The following is a 16,827-nucleotide window of genomic DNA, read 5'->3' as shown; positions in this document are numbered from 1 at the left end:
AACTGGCAGGGACAACTCCCTGGGAGAAGATTGGAAGTCATTCTAGAATAAAATACAAGCAGGGAAGAACATGATATATATTAAAAGGAGGGAGAGAGAAAAGATGCAAATAACCAAAACCAAACAACGAAAATAATCAGATACTCTAGGTAAGTATAAATTTAGAGGAAAACAGATCCATAAACTAAAAAGTTTAATAAAAAGATGGCATTTATGATTCCACCAAAATGTAAAATTTAAAATTTTTTTTAATAATGAAGTAGGAATCAAATATTCTTTGACAACTTTATTAACTTACATAAAATATACTTAGTTTCACTCTCTTTTCTATGGGAGTAACATTCCACATTTAATTTCACTGTTTGATACTGATATAGTTTTGTCAATTAAAAGACTGCATTAAAAGCAAGTTACTAATTGTTTCCTAGTCTTCCTTATGGAGAGCCCTTCTTGGCATTCTTCATCATTTTCCCCATGAAAGAATTTACTCACATGGCTATTCGAAATAGAGCTTAAGAATAAAATATTCCTACACTCTTAGGAATGACTATCTTTTCTATAGTTGTGATAGCAAGTAGTCACCAGATCTGGTTGTACACCTGCTTACTCAATCAATGACAATTCTAGAAATCATCAAAACTGATTTCATGTAAAGTTGATCAATTAATGGCAATGTATTTCAGCAAACACGCATTTGCAAATCAACCAGTTAGTAACAGTCTAACTTCGGAAAGTCAGTGATCAGAAAAGGACTCACTCTGGAAAACACACTTCTGAAAGTCAGTCAGTGACATTCCCACCTGGGGAGCCATGTTTCTACAAATGACATGCATACATTTATTTGAAAATCTGCTAATCACTGAATTCCACTCTGCTTCCAACCTCTGTATAATAGCAGTCTTTGCTCTGAGAACCTCTGTCTCGCCAATGTATCTCTCCCTTCCTCAAGTCAGCAATCAGTTCAGCTTTTTGTTTTTTTGTTGAAGGTATTGAAGACTGGTTTTCATCTTTTTGGCTGGCAGCTGAATATTCTGGAAGTTAACAACTTGTGCGACAGTTTTGGAAAGAATATGTGTAGTCATGTTCTTTGCCTTGATAGTTTAATTTCTAGGAATTTTCCCAGACACTCTGCATATTCTTATACATCTTTGCATTTAATCCTTTTAAAAATTGTATAATATAAATCCTATTTTTATTTCCATTTTTCATTTTTTTTTAATTTTATGTCCATACCCGCAGCAATATGGAAGTTCACAGGTGAGGGGTCAAACTTGCACCTCCTCAGTGACTGGAGCCACTACAGTTGGATTCTTAACCCACTGTGCCATGCTGGGAACTCCCTCCATTTTTTATTTTATGAGAGTCAGACTTAGAAAATATAGAAGCTTTTCCATAGCCTCATATCTAGTATACTCTGAATATTTAGAAACTAACACTTAAGCCAGAATTCTACTTTCTCTGCAAGAGAAAAAGATCCAAGATAAGGACAAAAATGTTTGATAAATACAGGTATTTAAATTGAAATGTACATAAATATGCATGAACACCTAAATATCTAAGATAAGAAAAGAGTTAAGTAAACAATCATTATAAGGACACATAAAATAACAAATATGTTAAAGTGTTTACAATTTGGTATTGAGTACAAAATCAAAACACACAATTATAATTACACTATATAAAATTGTGTATGCATGTGGATTAGAAATGAAAGGAAATAGACAAAAAGCTGTAAATTTCTGGGATGGTTGGATTCTGAGTGAAATACATTTTTATAAGTTTTTAAATATTGCTTTAATGTTTGTGTAATACCAAAAGTAACAGGGGTGTAAATAGCAGTCTTTGTATTTGAAGTTTCTACCCATTTATTCTATGCTCTATAAAAATTCCAATGTCCCAAAAGATTTTTGAGAATTCTAGGGAATTCTAGAGAATTATGAACTCCTGATTATTTAGTACTCTGAATTTCTATACTGGGCATTTTCCTGGTCCACTCATGGCTTACCTACCATAAATGTTCCCTTCCCTCACCTGGATATGGAACTTGGTTTCTTAATTTCCCCTGACTTTCAAAAAGGCACAGTTGGCAAGTATTTCTAAAGTTTTAGATGGAGAGGTGTTTTATCACAGCAAAGTAAACAAATTAATGTTGAATACAGACTACTACTTTCCTAAAATTCTTCTGGCTATCCAGGATGTTCCTTGTTTTCTCCTCCTTGAAGATCTACTGATTAGTTCCCCTCACATTATCATGTAAGACAGTTCTCCATCTTCAATCTTGACTCTCAGCAAATGAAGATGTGATATTGTGCATCCATAAAACCAAAGGGGTATTTGTCAGATTTCACCCTTTGACAACATAGAGATTTATTTTGAGACAGATTATGACAATCCAAACATAAGGAATGGAGACATCAAATTAAATGACATTAATTTAAAGCCTCAAATTTTAAATGACACCTTACTGTGTTTTTTTTTTTCATTTTATTGGACAATAGTTAACTTACAGTGTTGTATAGTTTCAGGTGTATGGCAAAGAGGATCAGTTATATATATACATACATATATTCTTTTTCAGATTCTTTTCCCAGATAGGTTATTACAGAATATTATAGATTTCCCTATACTATACAGTAGTTCCTTGTTGCTTATCTATTTAATATATAGTAGCACGTATATGTTAATCCCAACCTAATTTATCTTTCTCCCTGTTTCCCCTTTGATAACCATAAATTTGACTTCCAAATCTGTGAGTCTGTTTCTGGTTTGTAAATAAGTTCTTTTGTACCATTTTTATTAGATTCCACATATAAGAGATATCATTTGGTATTTGTTTTTCTATCTGACTTACTTCACTTGGTATAATAATCTCTAGGTCCATCCATATTGCTGCAAATGTCATTATTTGATTATTTTTTATGGTTAAGTAATATTCTATTGTATATATGTACCACATCTTCTTTATCTATTCCTATGTCACTGAGATTTCTTCCATGCTTTGCCTATTGTAAATAATGCTGCAATGAATACCGTGGTACATGTATATTTTCAAATTATGGTTTTCTCCAGATATATGCCTAGGGGTAGGTTTGCTGGATCATACAGTAGTTCTATTTTGAGTTTTTAAGGAGCCCCCATACTTTTCTCCATAGTGGTTGTACCAATTTATATTCCTACTAAGGATGTAGGAGGGTTCCCTTTTCTCCACAGCCTCTCCAGCATTTATTGTTTGTAAACTTTTTGATGATGGCCATTCTGATTGTATAAGGTGATACCTCACTGTAGTTTTGATTTGCATTTTTCTAATAATTAATTATGTTGAGCATCTTTTCATGTGCTTTTTGGCCATCTGTCTTCTTTGGAGAAATATCCATCTGGGTCTTCTGCTCATTTTTTTCACTGGAATGTTTGTTTTTTTATATAGAGCTGCATGAGATGTTTATATATTTTGGAGATGAGTCCTTACTGTGTTTTGAGAACAAAAATAATGTAAATTAAAAAGAAGATAAAGATCCAACCTCTTGGGATAGAACATAATGGAAGATAATATAAGAAAAAAAATATATACATATGACTGGGTCACTTTGCTGTACAGCAGAAATTGGCACAACATTGTATATCAACTATACTTTAATTTTAAAAAATTAAAAATTTAAAAAAATTTAAAAAGAAGATCTATAAAATGAACTTCTGGTTACCAAAGGTGAGAGTATATGGGGGAGGTACAAATTAGGGATATGGGAATAATAGATACAAACTGCTATGTGTAAAATAGGTAAGCAACAAGGGTAAACTACATAGAAATGGGAATTATACTCATTATTTTGTAATAACCTATAATGGCATATAAACTGCAAAAATACTGAATCACTATGCTATATACCTGAAACTAACACAAACATTGTAAATCAACTGTACTTCAATTTAAAAAAAGAAGTGGTGGGACATAAAGTGAAAGGGGAAATTATTTATTAATAGGATCATAAAATGAAGAGAAAAAAACAGAATAGAAATAGTTTCAAATAATTAAAATTACACTTCAAAAATCTACAGAATAATCATTTGTTTTAGAAGGCCAGCTAGAAATTCCATAGGAGTAACATGCACGGCTTTAAATAAAATTTTATGATATGTTTGCTTATTTTAAATACTTAATAACATATATTCACATCATAGTGTTTTTCCTAGAGGAGCTGGCTCACTGTGAAGTGTTTTCTTGTCTCTTTACAATGTAACTACAGGGAAAACATAAAAATACAACTTAAATATAAAACATAAAAATAAAAGTCTCTAAAAATAAAAACTTAGGACAAACTTGAACACAATTTAAATTCAGATATTCCAGATATCATTGTCAATTGACTCTCCTGAGCATATTATTGGAAACACAGACTGAGAGTTGCTTGCATCTGCATGTCTGAAATGCAGGTATATCATTAAAGGGACAAGAATAGAAAAGAATATGAAGTAGCCATTATCATAGGAACAGTCTTCCACTGGTGTTGATTTTGACCCTACTATCAAGGTAAAATAAAGTGCTATTTTGGGTGTAACCAAAATAAAGTGATAAGTTCTTGGTACAGAGGATAAAAGTATTGCATCCTTAATTTTCTCCCAAATCATCCCAATTCCATGGGACTCTCTATAACCAATTGTGTTCCTCAGTTCCTTTATATATAGGAAGTTTCCAAATTTGGTTAAACATTTTCTACGGCATTGATAATATCAAGAATCTATAACATAAGAACAAGTTATCTATCTTCCCATCAATCCATCCATCCATCCATCCAGGATTTGACAGACCTAAGGAACACAGAATGGTTACTGCAAACACTGGGACTCTGGAGCCTCTCACGCTTATGGTCCCAGCCATACTACCCTACTTACTCCTGATTACCTAACCTCTTGAGTCTAGTTTCCTTAACTGAAAAATGTGCTCAATTGTATGTTATTTAGGAATTCAAAACTACAAATATTTTAAGTATCTATTGTTCGCAAGGTAGTACAGCAGGAAGGTTTAGTACAAAAGAGACAAGTATTACAAAAAAGGGAACTCTTCTGAATATACCTCTTGAACAACAATGATAACAACATCAAAAAACCAAAAATGAGATGTCTTTCACTATGGTAGAAGGGATTTAGATTAGAAGAAAGAAAATAGCACTCTAAGCATTCAAACACGGTAGAAAGGAAGATTTGGGGATCTTTTCAATGCATCATTATGCATTTTAACAGATATTGAATGAGATTTAAGCATAGGATGAACTGGATTGATTCTGCATTTTTCTCCTGAATCTACTATACAATTATTTGAAGATACAGAACATGTTTTTCTATTGCTGTATCTTCTTTTATTATTTATTATCCTCTCATATTCAAGAAGCTTTTCAAATAGCCTAATAAAGTATTTTCAAATTACCTAATAAAATAAGTTCTCCTAGAAGTCTGCATGGTGATTGGAAAGCTCTAGGGAGAAAGCTTGATTTATTGATAAGAGAGAGTATGCTATAAATTTTCTCCAAGTTAAAACTGCCTATGGATTATGAGATCACTCTTACTTACAGAAATTGCAGAAGACAGCCATGGCGATGCAAGTATTTTAGAAAAGGATCACAACGTCCAGGGGTAGGATGCTCTGCTTTATTAACTAAATCTCTCTCTTCTTAAATACTTTGTATAAATCTAACAAAACTACACCAGGGAAGACTGTCATCTAAGAAAAGACATGACAAGTGCTTTTGTGAGACCACCACTTTATAATTTAAAAAAAAAAATCACTTCTCAGTTTAATAGTTTGTAAATTTTTTTTTGTTTTTCTTCTCATATATTAGATTTCCTTAAAGTGGAAGCATACTTGTGTCTAATACAACATAAGTAATTTAGAAACAGCAATTTGCAACCTAGTAACCCAGGTCAGATTTTTAAGTTCTGCAGAAAGACATTTCAGATGAGATTTTTGGCTTTACATGCAAACTAAAGTTAAACTTTTTTTAACTGAGATAAAATTTGTTATTATTTCACTTAAAGTAAGGCAAAGAGTTCAGTCATCTCTGGAAGTTAAAGAAAAACAAGAACATACTCTAACAAATCAGAATATTTCCATACAGAGTGGACTTTATAAAGTGGTACCATAGCCAAAGGATTAAGCTAAGCAAGGTGTGTTCTATGGAGATGCTCCATCCTGTCAAGCTTGCCTGCCTCTAGGCAAATCACTTAACCTCTCAGAGACGTCTTTCCTTATTTATAAAGAAGGAATGTGATCTGAATTCCTTCTTTACACACTTACTATAAGGCTGATGTGAATAGAGAAACCTTTAAACTCTTAGGAAAGTGTAAGGGATTTCAGCGGTGTGATATTATTATTGTATTAGATAAAGTACACAAGTCCTTAATTACCTCAATTTTAAAAAGACATTAGAGGCATTTTAGGCCTTTATTGGTTTATTTGGTATCTGAATACACAACCATTTATGTAATAAAAACCAGTGCCTACATGACCAGCAAGACCGTATTGCCAAGAACATGGAACCAAATGGCCATAAAAGAATTAAAATTGAATCCCTGAGTTCCCGTTGTGGCTCAGCGGAAATGAAACCAACTAATATCCTTGAGGACAGGGGTTTGATCCATGGCCTTGCTCAGTGGGTTGGTGAACTGGCATTGCCCTGAGCTGTGGCATAGGTCACAGATGCGGCTCAGATCCCATGTTGCTGTGGCTGTGGCATAGGCTGGCAACTATAGCTCTGATTTGACCATAGCCTGAGAAATTCCACAGGGATCGAACGGGCAACCTCATGGTTCCTAGTCGGATTCGTTAACCACTAAGCCACATGGGAACTCCGCTTATAATCTATTTTAAAGATTAATGTGTAATACTTTGCGATTTCCAGAAATGTTACAAAGATGTTCAGAGTTTCCTTCATCCAGCTTGCCCTACTGTGAACATAACCACAGTCCATTTGTCAAAACTAAGAATACCGGTCAAAAAAAAAAAAAAGTAAACTACAGACTTTATTTGGATTTCACCAGTTTTCCTGCTATGCCCCTTTTCCTGTTTCAGGATCAGATCCAGGATACCATAGTGCATTAAGTCATAATGTCTCTTTCATTTCAGCTTTGGTTCTCAGTCTTTCCTTTCATGATCTTGAAACTGTGAAAGAGTGCTGTGAGGCATTTTGTAGTATATTGCTCAATTTGGCTTTGTTTCATATTTTTCTCAAGGTTAGGGTGGGGCTGTGGGTTTGGGGGGAAGAACATCATGGAAATCAAGTATCCTCTTCAGGTCATACCAGAGTACCTGGTGTCAAGACAACCTCTCTTGGAGATGGTAACAGTGATCACTTAATGAAGGTGACTATGTTTCACCACACAAAAGTTACCTTTTTCCCTCATTTCTAAACTCTCTGTGTAATGAAGTCTAGCCCACACTCAAGGGGACAGAAATTAAGCTTCAACATGACAGGAGTGGGTGAACTGGAATTTTTCTGTAGGAAAGATTTTTTCTTCTCTGTCATGCATTTATATTCAACCATTGATTTGCATCAGTGTGGACCATTAATACATATTTTATCCCTTAGGTTATCATGTAATATTATTTTTATTTTATTGCTCAAAGTGTTCAGATTTGGTCATTGGGAATGCTTTCTGGTTGGCTCCTGTGTTCATTTGACAGGCCTCAATAATTCTAGGTGCTTCAGATTCATCCCATATTTTTCCAGCCCTAGCTCTAGAATTAGCCATTTTTCCTGGGGGCCCTGGTTCTTTTTTTTTTTTTTAATTGGGGAATGGTATTTAAACTAAAATCAGGGCATGAAATGTTCATTGCTACTGTGGTGTTACTATTTCTAGGACCTTTCAAGAGGTAGAGCTAATAAATATTATGTATACATACCCATGTATACACACACCTATATTTGTTTTGTATGTATTTGTATGTATATTAAAAAAAAATTGAGGTCATGTTGATACCACTGTCTCTAATCTATCACCACAAAGTCTATTTTAATTATCTCCCTTCGTTTATGTGACAGTGAGAAACCCAGCTTCCACTGTCAAGTTATTTACTTATGTGTTTCACCCTAGTACATATGTAAAGTAGTTTCAGAATTTACCTCTATTCCTGTGAAAAAAAAAAAGATCAAATAGAGTATATCTATGTACAGGTCTTTTTCTCTCTAGTATTATTAGTCTTTGTCCTGTCAAAGCACTATTTCTCAAAATTATTTAGGGTAGATTCTTTTCTCCCTTGACCTTCAGTGTAGTTACATCTTAAATTTATAACTTGGTTAGTTTCATTTGACACAGTCTTTACTCCATCTTTGGATATTCTAGCAATCTGTTTCCCTATTTTTAATTAGCATGCTATATAGCTCAGTCTTTGTACTGTACAGTTCTGTGGGTTTTGATGAGCATACAGTCACTTGTCCACCACCACAATACCTTAAATACCGTTCCATAACCCCCAGAATATCCACACACTATCACTTTGCAGTCAGTCCTCCTATATCTCTAAACTGTGGCAAACACTGACCTGTTTCCAGTCTCTCTGTTTTGCCTTCTGTAGAATTTCATACATATGTAATCATACAATATTTAGTCATTTGGATCTCCCTTCTTGTACTTACAAAATGCATTTGAGGTTCATTCATGATAGTGCATGAATCAATAATTCTTTCCTTTTTTATAGCTCTCTGGTATTCAAGTGTATATATATACTTCATTCTGTCCATTCAATCACCACTTAAAAGATATAGTTATTTTGACATTTTGGCAATTATAGATAAAATCGATGTAAATATTTCCATATAGGTTTTTGTGTAAAAGCAAGTTTTAAATTCGCCTGGGGAGCTCCTGTAGTGGCTCAGTGGAAACGAATCTGACCAGTAGCCATGAGGACGCAGGTTTGATCCCTGACCCTGCTCAGTGGGTTAAGGATCTGGCATTGCCCTGAGCTGTGGTGTAGGTCACAGATGAGGCTTAGATCCCACGTTGCGGTGGCTGTGGTGTAGGCCAGCGAACATAGTTCTGACTCGACCCCTAGCCTGGGAACCTCCATATGCCGTGAGTGTGGCCCTAAAAATAAATAAATAAATAAATAAATAAATAAATAAATAAATAAATAAATAAATAAATTCACCTGGGTAAATACCTAACAGTGAAAATGCTGAATCATATGGTAAGGATATGTTTAATCTTGAAAGAAACTGACAGTTTTCCAAAGTGGCAGCACCATTTTGAATTACCTTCAGCAATGAATTAAAATTTCTGAGGTTCTGAATGCACATGAGCATTTGGTATTATTAAATTTTTAAAAATGAATCCACTTTAAAAAATGTCCAGTGGTATCAAATCATGGTTTTAATGTGTATCTATCTAATGTTGAACAACTTCCCATATACTTATTGGCCTTCCATACATCTTCTTTAGTAAAATTCAGATATTTTACCAGTTTTAAAATTGGGTTTTTAAAAATTAATTTTAAAAATTCTTTATATATTCTGGATACATATCCTTTATCAGATATGTGATTTACAAATCTTAAGCTTACATTTTCATTCTTTTAACAGTATTTTTCTCAGAGCCTTTATTTATTTATTTATTTATTTATTTATTTATTTATTTATTTATTTAAGGGTTGCTCCTAGGACATAAGGAAGTTCCCAGGCTAGGGGTTAAATCAGAACTGCAGTTGCTGCCCTACACCACAGCCACAGCAACATGGGATCTGAGCTGCATTTGTTACCTATGCAGCAGCTTGCGGCAATGCTGGATCCTTAACCTAGTTAGTGAGGCCAGGGATCAAACCGGCAATCTCATGGTATGAGTTGGGTTCTTAACCCACTAAGCCACAACAGGTACTCCTTTACTTTATTTTCTTGCTTTTGATTCAGTCATTGTAGTAGGAAGGGTTGTGATCAGCTAATTCATTTAGTGACAGAAGAGCATGTACACTGAAGCAAACAATGAACAAATTCCAATGTATCACAACTTAAAGGTTTAGACCTTGTATATATTCTTATCCATAATTTCTCATAAATAAGCGGTTCTATAAAATTTCATTTTAAGTCAGAGGTGTGAGATTTGACTTTTTTTATCATTAAAATTTTAAACTGATATACTCCTTTAGTGTGCTGAGGTTAGCCTACAAAATACATTAGGTAGCAGAATTATAGCAGTATGTCAATAGTTCTCTGGAAAAGAGATGTCCAGTACAGTAGCTACTAGCTACAGGGGATGGTTGAGTACTTAATATGTGGCCATGGCTATGAAGCTATGGCTTTTAACTTTGGTTAATTTAAATTTTAAAACTGATCATTTAGTTATTGAAAAACTTTCAAGTATATATGGGACAACTGGCACTGTTAATCTTTCAACTATGAATTTAATGAAATCTAAATACAGATCAAGCAAATCTGGTAAAAATTTAGTATCCATACTGATATGTGGTATAAGTACACACTGGACTTTAAAGACCTAATATGAGAAAAAAAGGATGCAAAAAGCCCCTTTAATATATTTTACATGGATCACATGTTAAAATGAGCATATTCTGAATATATAAGGTTAAATAAGATATATTATTAACCCCATATTACCAGCTTTTTACTTTTTTTAAAAATGCGGGCACAAGAAAAATTAAATCATGTATATGTCTCATGTTCTATTTTCTCTAGACAGAACTGCTTTAGAACCACATATTATGTATTAAATTGTATTTCATGTTGAAAGGCATTCAGGGTTCTGAAATGGCAGGCTGATAACCTGACCACCACTACCTCCAACTCCCACAGTATAATCAGAATTGCCTCATTCTCTTTCCCTCCTGGAGAAGGATCAAGGGTCACTAAGTTCCAAGTCACTTTTGATGTATTTTATTTTCAGAAGGATTCCAGCAAGAACAGGGATGGAAGAATGGAAAGTAAGGCTTAAGAAGGGTACTGCAGGTCTGACAGTATCATATGCTGTCAAGGAATAGCATCTCCTGATGCCCTGAACATGCCATAAATTTGGAAAACATTTCTGATTACTGAGGAGCTCTAGTTCACAGCTTACTTGCTTCTGAGGAAAGAGAGATTCGGTTGTCTCCTTTCCTTCCCACTGCCATAAATTAATATTTCCTCTTAGTACCTAACTCAAAATCAAAACATAGAACCCTTGCCTTTCACCTTTCTCCTTCATTTTCAGCAATTAATATTAAGAGGTTTCCTTACTGAACAAAGATAATTTTTCTTCTTTTTATTTAGCTTATTGATGAAGTTAAGTATGTACATAGACCCACATATGTGTGTGTGCATATTCACACACACAAGTCTACACATATTTATATGAATGATTTAATGGTATAGGTATTATATTGCCAAAACTAAAACCAATTTTCAAAAATATAACTAAAATAGAAATAAGTTGCCCTGATTCCGAAAAATTACAATTATATTTTTCAAAAGACATGTCAAGAAATTTTAATACCTTAGCAGAGAATTTCATGGGTGCAATATTTAAGGTTTTTTTTCTAGAAAAATAAGGAATAGTATAGAAATCTTAAGGATATTAAGTGTAATATTTACAAAAACATAAATAAACATCATGGGTATATTATTCTACCTGCCAGTAGAGATAACTATATTAAGCTTTAACTCTGATATAATGTTAAATCTAAATTCACAGAACATCCCTTCATATAAGATAAACTTTTAAAACTATTCCATACTTTTGATGAATTTTAGCTTACAATCTTCTGAAACAAAATGAGTTACCTGTAAGTTCTAATTGAACACATGTCTTTCACAATCAAGCCAACTTGGGAAAGTAAATATATACTTACAATATAGAGAACATATCATGGGAAGCACATAGACAGTTGTTAAGCTACTCCACGGTATTATAAAATTCTTGAATCATTACATTCTAAACCTGTTGGGATAAAGAAAGAGAAATACATCAGTTAAATGTGCTGGATATATTCTATATGTAGCTAAATAACCAATAGAAAACAAATAAAAAATCATGTCTTAACAACCATAGATCTTTATGCATTGTTGTGTCCTTTTCCTATATTAATTTGTGGTTTCTCTTAATTTTTATGAAAATATTATTGAATAACTTAAGTCATTTCAATATACAGGCAGACCTCAGAGAAACTGTGGGATAGGTTTTGGACCACTGCAATAAGGTGAATGGTTGCAATAAAGGGAATCACACTAAGCTTTTGGTTTCCCAGTGCATATAAAAGCTATGTTTACAATATACGGTAGCCTATTAAGTGTGTAATAACATTATGTCTAAAAAACAGCCATGAGCTGTGGTGTAGGTTGCAGACGTAGCTCGGATTCCGTGTTGCTGTGGCTCTGGCCTTAATTTAAAAATACTTTATTGCTAAAAATACTAACCATCTCTGAGCCTTCTGTGAGTCTTAATATTTTGCAATAGTAACATCAAAGATCACTGATTACAGACCACCTTAACAAATACAATAATAATGATAATAATGAAAAAGTTTGAAATATTGGGAGAATTACCAAAATGTGACAGACACATGAAGTAAGCCAATATTGTTGGAAAACGTGCTGATAGACTTGCTTGATGCAGAGTTGCTACAAACATTCAATTTAAAAAAACAAAACAAAATGAAGAAACCCAAAGAACTCAGTATCTGCAAAGTGCAATAAAGTGAAGCACAATAAAACAACCTATGCCTATACAATGAAATATATTACTTAAAAGAACGAATGGTCAATTAAAACCTTAAGGAAATGAGTGTAAGATATCTTGTTAACTCATTATATTTTGTGACCTCTATTTTTCATGTTTTCCACTTGCAGAATAAATGTCTACAGCACACATACACACATACATAGAATGTTACTAAATCATCTGGATATTTATAATTATCTGGATGTTTAATGGAATAAAGACTAAATAATTGGACATATCCCCAAACATCTTTAATTTTCAGGTTGATATAAGCCAGCTCTTATGATTTGAATGTTTGTATCTCTCCCCTTCCTCCTCCAAATTAATATGTTGAAATGCTAATGCTCAAGATAATAGTACTGGGAGGTGATTAGGTTCATGAGGGTAAAGCTCTTGTGAATGGGATTAGTGCTTTATTCCAAGGGGATCCAGAGAGCTCCCTAACCCTTTCAACCATGTGAGAACACAGTGAAAGGATGGATTCCATGAACCAGGAAGCTCTCACCAAACACCCAATCTGCCAGCTTCCAGCACTGTAAGAACTAAGTATCTGTTGTTAATAAGCTACCAGTCTGTGGTACTTGGTTGGAGTAGCTCAAATGGGCTAAGACACCAACCCACATACATGAATCATTTATTAAGTAATGAACGAAGATTACATCTAATGCAAAGTGGGAAACTGACCCACTGACATTCCTCAAGCAAGAGAAAATATTTTCAAACTACAGAATAATTTAAAGTAAAATAAAAAGTGGATTTAGTTTTCTCTTTAAGATAGTGCTTCCTGGAGTTCCCGTCGTGGCTCAGTGGTTAACGAATCTGACTAGGAACCATGAGGTTGCGGGTTCAATCCCTGGCCTTGCTCGGTGGGTTAAGGATCCGGCATTGCCGTGAGCTGTGGTGTAGGTTGCAGACACAGCTCGGATTCCGTGTTGCTGTGGCTCTGGCATAGGCCAGCAGCTACAGCTCCAATTTGACCCCTAGCCATATACTGCAGGAGCGGCCCAAGAAATGCAAAAAAGACCAAAAAAAAAAAAAAAAGATAGTGCTTCCTAAAACTATTACAGGAATTTATTCCCTGTCAATTTTTTTTTCTGTAGAATATACCCAAATAAGCCTCTCATAGTTAGAGGTTACAAAAAGTATCTTGTAAGTTAGGTATCTTGTACTCAGTAACACACACACACACACACACACACCCTTGTTCCCATTGTATGCCCCCAAACACCTAACTTTATTTTCTTCCTGAAGTTAGTAGATTTTAATGCAAAATTTAGTCAGATTTATTTCTGTATTTACACAACCTTATATTTAACAGATAAAATTTAATTTTTGCCTTAATTTTGTACATTTCTCTCCTTATTTACACTTGAATATTGGATGTAAGTCCATTTAAAGATAACCAAAATCTGGAGGATAGATATGGCATTTCTCCTTGTCCTTACCATCAAATCTTACCTAATGTTTACCTTTTCCAAGGTATAAGAAAGTATGTGAATAATTTGTCTATATTTTTTAATAGCTGTGAATGCTTATTCAGGTGTATGTAATTGTCATATAATCATTGCAACAACAGTATAAATTGTGTTTTATTATCCTCATTTTATAGGGTTCAAATAACTTTTCCATATTAACACACTGGAAGGTATTGTAGCTGGGAGTCAAATACAGCCCTGAGTTAAAAGTGTCTACGCAAAAAGGACCTTCCTGTAAGTTCCCTTGTGGCACAGTGGGTTAAGGACCTGGAGTTGCTGCAGCTGTGGCACAAAAGGGTCTTCCCTTGCACAGGGCTCCCTGAATTCAGTGTATAAGATAATTCTGCCTAGATATCTACTTTCAATACTATTTGAGTCCCCAATTTGAAAAAAAAAATTGAGATTTTTTTTAGAGGTAGATTAAATTTCTGTTGAAATTGTATATATTTTGTGCTTAGAGTTGTTAAATGAGTAAAACCACAAACATAATCATTGCATCTAACATGTGTAATGTGTAGGTTATAAATCTTGACATATAGGATCAAAATATTGAATCAGTTAAGAAAAAAAAGAAGGGGCATTTACTTCTATGGTCAACTGGTTCTAGACTGTTATGGTATCTGAGCATCTGTGATTTTTTTAAAAATGTTTTTCTGTCTTGGCATCAAATGCCATTCTTGCTCTGTTTTTATATACAACATCTTATTTGGTGCTTTTGAAATGAACTTGGCTGGAATATCAGAAAAATCAAACATTTAGAATCCTACGTAGAAAGAGAGCAAATAATGGAGGTCAACAAAGTACATGTGTGTATGTGTGTATTTCCTGAATCATGGCTATGATTTAATAATGGCTCACAATGCTGAATAAGTAACACTTAAGTCATGGAGTTACTCATATTGTTATTAAGTTTTATCTGAACAAACTTATTATCTCTGTTGTTCTTTTGTAGTACACGCTGGAAAACTATTAACTCTCTTAAATTTTCTACATTAGTGTCTAACCTAGTGAAACAATGATACATTTTTCTCTTTTGCCTTCCTACATACTTGTTTTTCTTTTTAATCAAGGCATCTGCCTGACATGGGGTAGAGGTGGAGACAGACACCTAGTTTCTGCCTTTTAAAGCATTATTTTGATGTATGGCTTAAAATCCAGCAGTCTTAAGCAGCATTTCTAAATTCCTTTTGTTTCCTCCTACATATAAAGGCAAGACTTGGTGGATTAGTCTATTATTTGGATGTTTTACTAAGATCCAGAGGCTTAGTGAGGATGAAACATTAAGATGATTCACTGATTTTTACTCATCATCTTAATGTTTGTCAGATGACTAGGTTTCCATGAAATTGTATATAAAAGAGACTTAATCCTGAAGAAAGAACATTAGGAAGAAAGCCTTCTTTGCCTATTCTTGAGAGAAGTGCCAGAAGAGAGGGAGTGAAGAAGACCACAGTGGTAGGGAAAGTGGCTGCCACAGCTTTTGTTTTCTCCTCCCAGGTTTCTGAGTCCCAACCTCCAGGGAAAGTCGCTTTAGAAACTCCAAGTTAAACCGAGGAAATTCTAAGGGTTTTGGCTTAAAGATTTGAGAAGAGATTGCCATGCCAAATAATTCCGTGCCGATACTCAATGGTGACTCAGTAGTGTCCCGAGGGTTTCACAGCATGAACAGGCCCAGTTTACAATCCCATGTCTCCCTAGGTTATTGTGTGATATGGCTAATGGATTGAGAAAAAAAAGATCTCCTGGGAGCAAAACGACTGAGCCACAGAAGTTTGTAAGGTCTTCAGCTTTAAACATGTGTCCAAAGAGGGAAGCAGCAATGAATGTAATAGCAGAGACTCTAATGAGGCTGAAGGCAAGATCTACAGCAGACTGATTTAGCAGGGCTATCTGGTAGAGACAGAAAGAACTGACTATGAGAGGTGTGGGCAGAGTAGCCACAACAACAGAACTGGATGTCATGATAAGTGGAAGCAGTCAGGGAAGTCATGGAGGAGGTCACGTGTGAACTCAACATAAGGAGAGGGGGCACTAGGTGCAAAGGGCCAGGACAGAAACAAGCATGGCATATTTAAGGAGGGGAAAAAGAACAAAGGTGTGACTGTAGTGCAGTGACCCAGGGCCCATTGGGAGGGAAGGCTTGGGTGCGGGAGAGATAGTTGATAGGCAGAGAATGGCTAGGGGAACATTGGGCCTCTGTATATGTATAAACCACTGTAAGGAGTTCAGACTCCATTTGTGATACAACGGGAATAGGAGGGTTTTGACCAGGGGACTAGCATGATCTGATTAAAATTTTGAAACAAATATTCTGTGAATAGTAGAAGGGCAAGTCCAGAAGCATCAGCCCCAAAAGGACCCTGCAGTGGTTGAGCTGAGATACGACGATGGTTGTAAATTTGGGGGCAGTGACGGTGAAAAAGAAGTGTTTGGATTTCAAATATAATTGAATAAAGCATAAAATCCTATTTGTTAATTTCACCATTTCATGAACTTAAATGCATTTCAAACCATTACTATAGAGCAGTTCTTTCTTTAGCAAAGGGTGAATTAGAAAAATCAAAATTACATTGCTATTTTATGTAGGGTACTTCAGTCAATTAGGGTAAAATTCACAAAAGAGGAAAAATATGGAGACATTTATTTTATATAATATTTTAAA

At 34.4% G+C, this 16,827-nt stretch overlaps 1 protein-coding gene across 1 annotated transcript in view; it reads right to left on the bottom strand.

The window, feature by feature from the left end:
* FUT9 (fucosyltransferase 9) overlaps positions 1-16,827 on the bottom strand; it is a 194,068-nt gene that overhangs the window by 75,552 nt on the left and 101,689 nt on the right. Inside the window, exon 2 of the mRNA XM_047769354.1 lies at positions 11,822-11,910. The gene's annotated coding sequence lies outside the window, so the exon portion shown is untranslated. The remainder of the gene's footprint in view (positions 1-11,821; positions 11,911-16,827) is intronic.

This window comes from Phacochoerus africanus, chromosome 2, assembly GCF_016906955.1.
Source record: "Phacochoerus africanus isolate WHEZ1 chromosome 2, ROS_Pafr_v1, whole genome shotgun sequence".
Lineage (NCBI taxonomy): Eukaryota > Metazoa > Chordata > Mammalia > Artiodactyla > Suidae > Phacochoerus > Phacochoerus africanus.
This window is presented reverse-complemented; position numbering and strand designations above follow the sequence as displayed.